At 36.1% G+C, this 8721-nt stretch overlaps 1 non-coding gene across 1 annotated transcript; it reads left to right on the top strand.

The window, feature by feature from the left end:
- The first annotated feature begins 4483 nt into the window (after window positions 1–4483).
- On the top strand, window positions 4484–4591 carry LOC112704374 (small nucleolar RNA R71). Its single transcript, XR_003155000.1, has one exon. It is a non-coding gene; the product is annotated as a small nucleolar RNA R71 (small nucleolar RNA).
- Window positions 4592–8721: the final 4130 nt, after the last annotated feature.

Raw genomic sequence — 8721 nt, 5'->3', positions numbered from 1 at the left:
GGGCTGAGCTTGAGTTTTACACGTGCAGAGGCTTCTTTTGGAGTTGAACGCCAAGTTGTAACGTATTTTTGGCTTTCTACTCTGGTTCGTGACGTGTTTCTGGCGTTTGACTCCAGAATGCAGCTTGGAACTGGCGTTGAGCGCCAGTTTGCGTCATCTAATCTCGAACAAAGTATAGACTATTATATATTACTGGAAAGCTCTGGATGTCTACTTTCCAACTCTATTAAGAGCGCGCCAATTGAAGTTTTGTAGCTCCAAAAAATCCATTTCGAGTGAAGGGAGGTCAGAATCCAACAGCATCAGCAGTCCTTTGTCAGCCTCCTTATTAAAGTTTTGCTCAGGTCTCTCAATTTCAGCCAGAAATTATCTGAAATCACAGAAAAATACACAAACTCATAGTAAAGTCCAGAAATGTGAATTTAGCATAAAAACTAATGAAAACAACCCTAAAAGTAGCTAGATCCTACTAAAAACTACCTAAAAATAATGTCAAAAAGCGTATAAATTATCCGCTCATCACAACACCAAACTTAAATTATTGCTTGTCCCCAAGCAACTGAAAATCAAATAGGATATAAAGAAGAGAACATACTATAAATCTCAGAATATCAATGAATATTAGTTCTAATTAGATGAGCGGGACTTGTAGCTTTTTGCTTCTGAACAGTTTTGGCATCTCACTTTATCCTTTGTAGTTTAGAATGATTTGCATCTGTGGGAACTTAGAATTTCAGATAGTGTTATTGATTCTCCTAGTTAAGTATGTTGATTCTTGAACACAGCTACTTTTATGAGTCTTGGCCGTGGCCCTAAGCATTTTGTTTTCCAATATTACCACTGGATACATAAATGTCACAGACACATGACTGGGTGAACCTTTTCAGATTGTGACTCAACTTTGCTAAAGTCCCCAGTTAGAGGTGTCCAGGGTTCTTGAGCACACTCTTTTTGCTTTGGATCACGACTTTAACCACTCAGTCTCAAGTTTTTTACTTGGACCTGCATGCCACAAGCACATGGTTAGGAACAGCTTGATTTAGCCGCTTAGGCTTAGATTTTATTTCCTTGGGCCCTCCTATCCATTGATGCTCAAAGCCTTGGATCCTTTTCACCCTTGCCTTTTGGTTTTAAGGGCTATTGGCTTTTTCTACTTGCTTTTTTTTCTTTTTCTTTCTATTTTTTTGCCACTTTTTTTTTCGCAAGCTTTTGCTATTCACTGCTTTTTCTTGCTTCAAGAATCAAATTCATGATTTTTCAGATTATCAATAACATTTCTCTTTGTTCATCATTCTTTCAAGAGCCAACAATTTTAACATTCGTAAATAACAAGATAAAAAATATGCACTGTTCAAGCATTCATTCAGAAGACAAAAAGTATTGTCACCACATCAATATAATTAAACTAAATTCAAGGATAAATTTGAAACTCATGTACATCTTGTTCTTTTGTACTAGAAACATTTTTCATTTAAGAGAGGTGAAGGATTCATGGAATTATTCATAGCCTTAAGACATAGTTACTAAATACTAATGATCATGCAATAAAGACACAAACATAGATAAACATATAGCATAAAAAACCGAAAAACAGAGAAATAAGAACAAGGAATGAGTCCACCTTAGTGATGGTGGCGCCTTCTTGAAGGACCAATGGTGCTTTTTGAGCTCCTCTATGTCTCTTCCTTGCCTCTGTTGCTTGATCCCTAGTGATTTTGGTGCTCCTATCCTTAGTTGCTCCCAATAACTATGTGGAGGAAAATGTATCCCCTGAGGTATCTCAGAGATTTCTTGATGAGGGAATTCCTCATGCTCTTGTTGAGGTCCATGAGTGGGCTCTCTTGATGTGCAGTCAAATGCCTTACTACTGAGCTATGGACCCTTGAGATGAATCTCTCCATCTCCCATGACTCAGAGGTGGAAGTAATTGCCTTCCTTTTCCTCTTTCTTGAGGTTTTTCTGGCCTTAGGTGCCATCAATGGTTATGGAAAAATAAAAAAGCTATGCTTTTACCACACCAAACTTAGAATGTTGCTCACCCTCGAGCAAAAGAAGAAAAAATGGAAGAAGAAGAAGATATGGAGGAGAGGGAGAGATGGGTATGTTTCGGCCATATGGGTGGGATTGGGTGGGAAAGAATGGATGGATGTGAGTGGTGAAGAGGTGATGGGAAAGAGAGATTGAGGTGATTGGTGAAGAAGAGAGAAGGTGAGTTGAGGTAGGTGGGGATCCTGTGGGGTCCACAGATCCTGAGATGATCTTGTGGGGTCCACAAATCCTAAGGTGTCAAGGATTATCATTCCTGCACCAATGAGGCGTGTAAAACGCCCTCTGAGTGCAATCCTGGCATTTAACGCCTAGTTGATGCTTGTTTCTAGCATTAAACACCATCTTTATGCTTGTTCTGGGCGTTCAATGCCCATCTGCAGCATGTTTCTGGCGTTGAACGCCAGCTTTCCTCAGTGTGCAATCCTGACGTTTAAACACCAGATTGCTGCATATTTTTTGTGTTCAACGCCAGATCCATGCTCTGTTCTGGCGTTGAACACCAGTCAGATGCTCCTTACTGGCGTTTAAACACCAGTAAGCCCTTCCTCTAGGGTGTGCTTTTTCTTCTGCTGTTTTTGATTTTGTTTTTAATTTTAGTATTTATTTTGTGACTCCACATGATCATAAACCTAATAAAACATAAAAGAACAATAAAATAAAAATAAAATTAGATAAATAAAAATTGGGTTGCCTCCAAATAAGCGTTTCTTTAATGTCAATAGCTTGACAGTGGGCTCTCATGGAGCCTCACAGGTGATCAGGTCAATGTTGTAGACTCCTAACACTAAACTTAGAGTTTGGATGTGGGGGTACAACACCAAACTTAGAGTTTGGCTGTGACCTCCCAACACCAAACTTAAATTTTGGTTGTGGGAGGCTCTATTTGACTCTGTACTGAGAGAAGCTTTTCATGCTTCCTCTCTATTGTTACAGAAGAACACCCTTGGGTCTTAAACACAAGGTAGTCCCTATTCAATTGAAGGACTAATTCTTCTCTGTTAACATCTATCACAGCTCCTGCTGTGGCTAGGAAAGGTCTTCCAAGGATGATGCAATCATTCTTCTCTTTCCTAGTGTCTAAGACTATGAAATGAGCAGGGATGTAAAGGCCTTCAACCTTTACTAACACGTCCTCTACCAATCCATAAGCCTGTCTTACTGACTTGTCTGCCATCTATAGTGAGAATATAGCAGGCTGTACCTCAATGATCCCCAGCTTCTCCATTACAGAGAGTGGCATAAGATTTATGCCTGACCCTAGGTCACACAGAGCCTTTTCAAAGGTCATGGTACCTATGGTACATGGTATTAAGAATTTTCCAGGATTTTGTCTCTTTTGAGATAAGGTTTGCTGAACCCATGTATCTAGTTCACTAATGAGCAAGGGAGGTTCACCTTCCCAAGTCTCATTACCAAACAATTTGGCATTCAGCTTCATGATGGCTCCTAGATATTGAGCAACTTGCTCTCCAATTACATTTTCATCCTCTTCAGAGAAAGAATAGTCTTTAGAGCTCATGAATGGTAGAAGGAGGTTTAATGGGATCTCTATAGTCTCTATATGAACCTCGGATTCCTTTAGGTCCTCAATAGGGAACTCATTCTTGCTTGAGAGACGTCCCATGAGGTCTTCCTCATTGAGATTCACGTCCTCCCCTTCCTCTCTAGGTTCGGCCATTTTGATTATATCAATGGCCTTGCACTCTCTTTTTGGATTCTCTTCAGTGTTGCTTGGGAGAGTACTAGGAGGAGTTTCAGTGATTTTCTTACTCAGCTGGCCCACTTGTGCCTCCAGATTTCTAATAGAGGACCTTGTTTCACTCATGAAACTTAAAGTGGCTTTAGACATATCAGAGACTAAGTTTGCTAAGTTAGAGGTGCTCTGTTCAGAATTCTCTGTCTGTTGCTGAGAAGATGATGGATAAGGCTTGCTATTGCTGAGCCTATTTCTTCCACCATTATTAAAGCCTTGTTGAGGCTTTTGTTGATATGAGAAATTTGGATGATTTCTCCATGATGAATTATAGGTATTCCCATAAGGTTCACCCATGTAATTTACCTCTGCTATTGCAGGGTTCTCAAGATCATAAGCTTCTTCTTCAGAAGGTGCCTCTTTAGTACTGTTGGATGCATTTTGCCATCCATTCAGACTTTGAGAAATCATGTTGACTTGCTGAGTCAACATTTTATTCTGAGCCAATATGGCATTCATAGCATCAATCTCAAGAACTCCCTTCCTCTGAGGCATCCCATTATTCACGGAATTCCTCTCAGAAGTGTACATGAACTGGTTATTTGTAACCATGTCAATAAGTTCTTGAGCTTTTGCAAGCATTTTCTTTAGGTGAATGGATCCACCTGCAGAATGGTCCAATGACATCTTAGAGAACTCAGACAGACCATAATAGAATATATCCAGAATGGTCTATTCTGAAAGCATGTCAGGAGGACACCTTTTGGTCATCTGCTTGTATCTTTCCCAAGCTTCATAGAGGGATTCACCATCTTTTTATTTAAAGGTCTGAACATCCACTCTAAGCTTGCTCAGCTTTTGAGGAGGAAAGAATTTAGCCAAGAAGGCAGTGACCAGCTTAACCCAGGAGTCCAGGCTATCCTTAGGTTGTGAGTCCAACAATGTTCTAGCTCTGTCTCTTACAGCAAAAGGGAAAAGCATGAGCCTGTAGACTTCAGGATCTACTCCATTGGTCTTAACAGTCTTACAAATCTGTAAGAACTCAGTTAAAAACTGATAGGAATCTTCTGATGGAAGTCTATGAAACTTGCAGTTCTGTTGCATTAGAGCAACTAATTGAGGTTTTAGCTCAAAATTGTTTACTCCAATGGCAGGGATTGAGATGCTTCTTCCATCAAACTTGGAAGTAGGTGTAGTATAATCACCAAGCATCCTCCTTGCATTATTATTTTCGGATGCCATGGTTGTCAAACTCGCGAGTTAACTCGTAAACTCGTACGAGTTTATGAGTTTAGGTAGTAGAATCGAGTTAACTCGGACACAAACTCATTTCTGGGTAGACTCGGACAGAATCGGTCAAACTCGCGAGTTTGAGGTGAGTCACCGAGTTTGATTTGGGAGCCCATTTTTGCCAAAACGACGTCGTTTTGGGTAAAAAAAGGGAAAGGGCTTCGTTCATGTAAGGAAACCCTAATCCCAAACGGCCAAACCATGCTAACACACAAAATAGAGAAACACTCTCTTCTCCAAGACTCCAAGCCCTCACTCTCTTCTCCAAGCCCATCGTGCCACCATCCATCGTTGTCTGCGCCACCACACCGGAGGCTGGACGGATCCCGCGCCATCTTCTTCCTCGTGGTGCAGCGCTGCCACTGTCGTTCATGTCCACTACTCAGTCCTCACTTCGTTGGTGAAGTGGAAGGCCGACGACGACGCTGAAGGTTCCTCGATGCTTCACGGCACTTCTGTTCTTCCCCTCATTCCTCACCTTTGGTTTGTGTTCCTTGCCCTCTGTTCTGCACTTTTGTGGTTCTGCCTGAGCTGAAGGTTGCCTGAGCTGCCTCTCTTCATCTTTGGTTCTACCTGAGCTTCCTTCTCCAAGGTAATTTTTTTCCCAAATTTAAATATCAATAATTTCGGTTCTGCTTGAGCTTCTATCGATTCTGCCATTTTGGTTCTGACTTCTGATATTAATAGTTTAATTTTTTTAGTTTAAATTCTGGTCATTTGGTGTGATGAATGATAAAATTGGTTATTGAAATTTGATGGAAAAAAATTAAACATGCTTTAATAAGTTAATAATGTATCAAAAATTAAACTGATGCTTTAATAGTTTAATTAATGTTAGATACTTAGACTGTTAGTTATTTAATTAGTTATTTTTTGTTGAAGAATTTGAATATCTGAAACTGAAATACTGAAACTCTGAAATGTTAGGGTTAGTTTAGTTTGTTTTTAATAGCTGATTCTTGTAATTTGTAATTTGTTATTTGTTTTTCGATGTCCATGTTGTAAAGTTGGCTCATGATTTTGAAAGCTTTGAGCTTTTCAATATTTTAACTTGTTTATTAGCTCTTAACCTTGTTAGGGTGTGCAAATTTGACTGTGCTTGCACAATGGTCCTTCCAAATCCAATTGGTTGAGTTTTTAGATAATGTTTGTCTCATATTCCTTATCATTGCACTCATCATGCTTCTAGTTGCTAAATTTGCTTTGCTTTTATGGAAAATGAGGTGGAAAGAACTTTATTTGGAGGATGCATAGATTCGTGTTTAGAGTTTAGATGCCAGTTTGCTTTAAGTACAGTTGCTCAATCTTTTTACTTGTCATTACTCATTCCCAATCAAAGCATATTTGTGTAACTCATATAACTGATTCTACGTAGAATCAGTTTTACAAAAGCATACTAAAATATGAAGGCTCACGTGCATTTATTTTCATATAAAATTCATAACTAAGAATTGTTAGATAATTTGACAAGTTTAACTAAATTTTTATTTACTGATTCTCAACTATTAATTTCACATGAAAATGACTGTTTGTAAGTTTCTACCTTAAAAATATACCAAGTTTTATATGACTTTGTTCCTTCTGTTATGGGATTTATTTATTTTTGAAGCTTCTCTTTTCTTTTTTCTTGTGAATTGATATGCTATGCTATGCTTGTATTGCAGATTGTCAGTGCACATGCCTCACATAGATGCAGATGCTAATCCATATAAGCATCAATTGTTGGTAGATAGTTAATGATTGGAAGGAAGCTAACATGAATTTTATTATATTACAATACTTAAAAGAAATGAGATAGTTTCAGCTAACATCAATTGTATTATATTTAATTTGTAGTTTAGTTTGTTTTTAATAGCTGTATTGGTTATAAATTTATCAACTTTGATAGTGGACTAGTGGATAACTTGGCAATTGAATCCTGAAATCTGAATTTGTTATTTATCATTTATTCATTTTATCAACTTTGATAACTTCGCAACTGAATCTGAATGTTGATTTAGGGACAAAAATACAAAATGTCTGATGAAGATGGTGAAGGTGATGATGTTGATGCCATGAAAGATGAAGATGTTGGAGGATTTCAGTTTTAATCTTTTACTTTATTAGAACATTTAATTGTTGCTTTGTTATTTTCTTTTGTTTTTGGTTGTGTTATATGAAGTTTTGATTGTGTGATTGTGTGTTTTATGTTGAACTAGATGCATATTTGTGATTTATGAAGGATTTGAATGTGTGATCTAGAGTACTTGTTATAAATTATAATTGTAGTATTATGTTAATTTATTATGTTTTTTTATGTTAAAATTGTTAAGTTTGAGTGCCTATATTTGAGTAAATATATATATATTATACATGATATATATATTTTTTATAAAAAATTTATAACAGGTAAACTCGTACGAGTCTACGAGTCAAGTTTACGAGTCGAGTCTAGGTCAGCTCCATGAGTTTACCTAGACTCGCGAGTTTGATAACCTTGTCGGCTGCCATATTCTTTTCTTGTTCGAAAATTTCAGTAAGGTTGTCTCTGGATTGTTGTAATTTAGCTTCTCTTAGTTTCCTCTTCAGAGTCCTTTCAGGTTCCGGATCAGCTTCAACAAGAATGCCTTTTTTCTTGTTCCTGCTCATATGAGAAAGAAGAGAACAGAAAAGGAAGAGGGATCCTCTATGTCACAGTATAGAGATTCCTTTGTGTTAGTAGAAGAAGAAAGGGAATAACAGTGAAAAAGAATGAAGAATCCAAACACAAGGGTGAGGATAGGGTTCGAATTCTTGAGGTGAAGAGAAGTGTTAGTAAATAAATAAATAAATAGAATAAGATTAGAGAGTGAGAAATTCGAAAATAAATTTTGAAAAAGAGTTAGTGATTTTCGAAAATTAAAGGGGAAAATAAAATTAAAATTAAAATTTAAAACAATTAATTAATTAAAAAGAATTTTAAAAAGGGGTGAGAAATTTTCAAAAATTAGAGAAGGAAAAGTAGTTAGGTGGTTTTGAAAAAGATAAGAACAAACAAAAAGTCAATTTAGTTAGTTGAAAAAGATTTGAAAATCAATTTGAAAAGATATTTTGAAATAAAAATTTTTTTGAAAAAGATATAATTTGAAAAGATATGTTTGAAAAAGATATGATTGAAAAGATAATTTGAAAAAGATTTACTTTTTAAAATTGAAATTGATTACTTGACTAACAAGAAACTTAAAAGATATGATTCTAGAATTTAAAGATTGAAACTTTCTTAACAAGAAAGTAACAAACTTCAAATTTTTGAATCAATCACATTACCTGTTAGTTAAGTTTCGAAAATTTGAAATAAAATTAAGAATAAGATTTTGAAAAATATTTTTAAATTTTTGAAAAATAGTAAAAATATGAAAAAGAATTGATTTTTTGAAAAAGTTTTGGAAAGATAAGATTTTTAAAATTGAAAATTTGATTTGACTTATAAGAAACAACTTATTTTAAAAATTTTTGACTAAGTCAACCCAAATTTTCGAAATTTTATGAGAGAAAAAAGGAAAAGATATTTTTTGATTTTTTGAATTTTTAATGTGGAGAGAGAAAAACAACAAAAATGACTCACAACATGAAAATTATGAATCAAAACACATGATGCATGCAAGAACACTATGAATGTCAAGATGAACACCAAGAACACTTTGAAGATCAAGATGAACATCAAAATTTAT

The sequence above is a fragment of the Arachis hypogaea genome, chromosome 7, assembly GCF_003086295.3.
Source record: "Arachis hypogaea cultivar Tifrunner chromosome 7, arahy.Tifrunner.gnm2.J5K5, whole genome shotgun sequence".
In the NCBI taxonomy this organism is placed as follows: Eukaryota; Viridiplantae; Streptophyta; class Magnoliopsida; order Fabales; family Fabaceae; genus Arachis; species Arachis hypogaea.
Note: the sequence above shows the minus strand (reverse complement) of the source record. Positions and strands in the feature narration are given on the sequence as shown.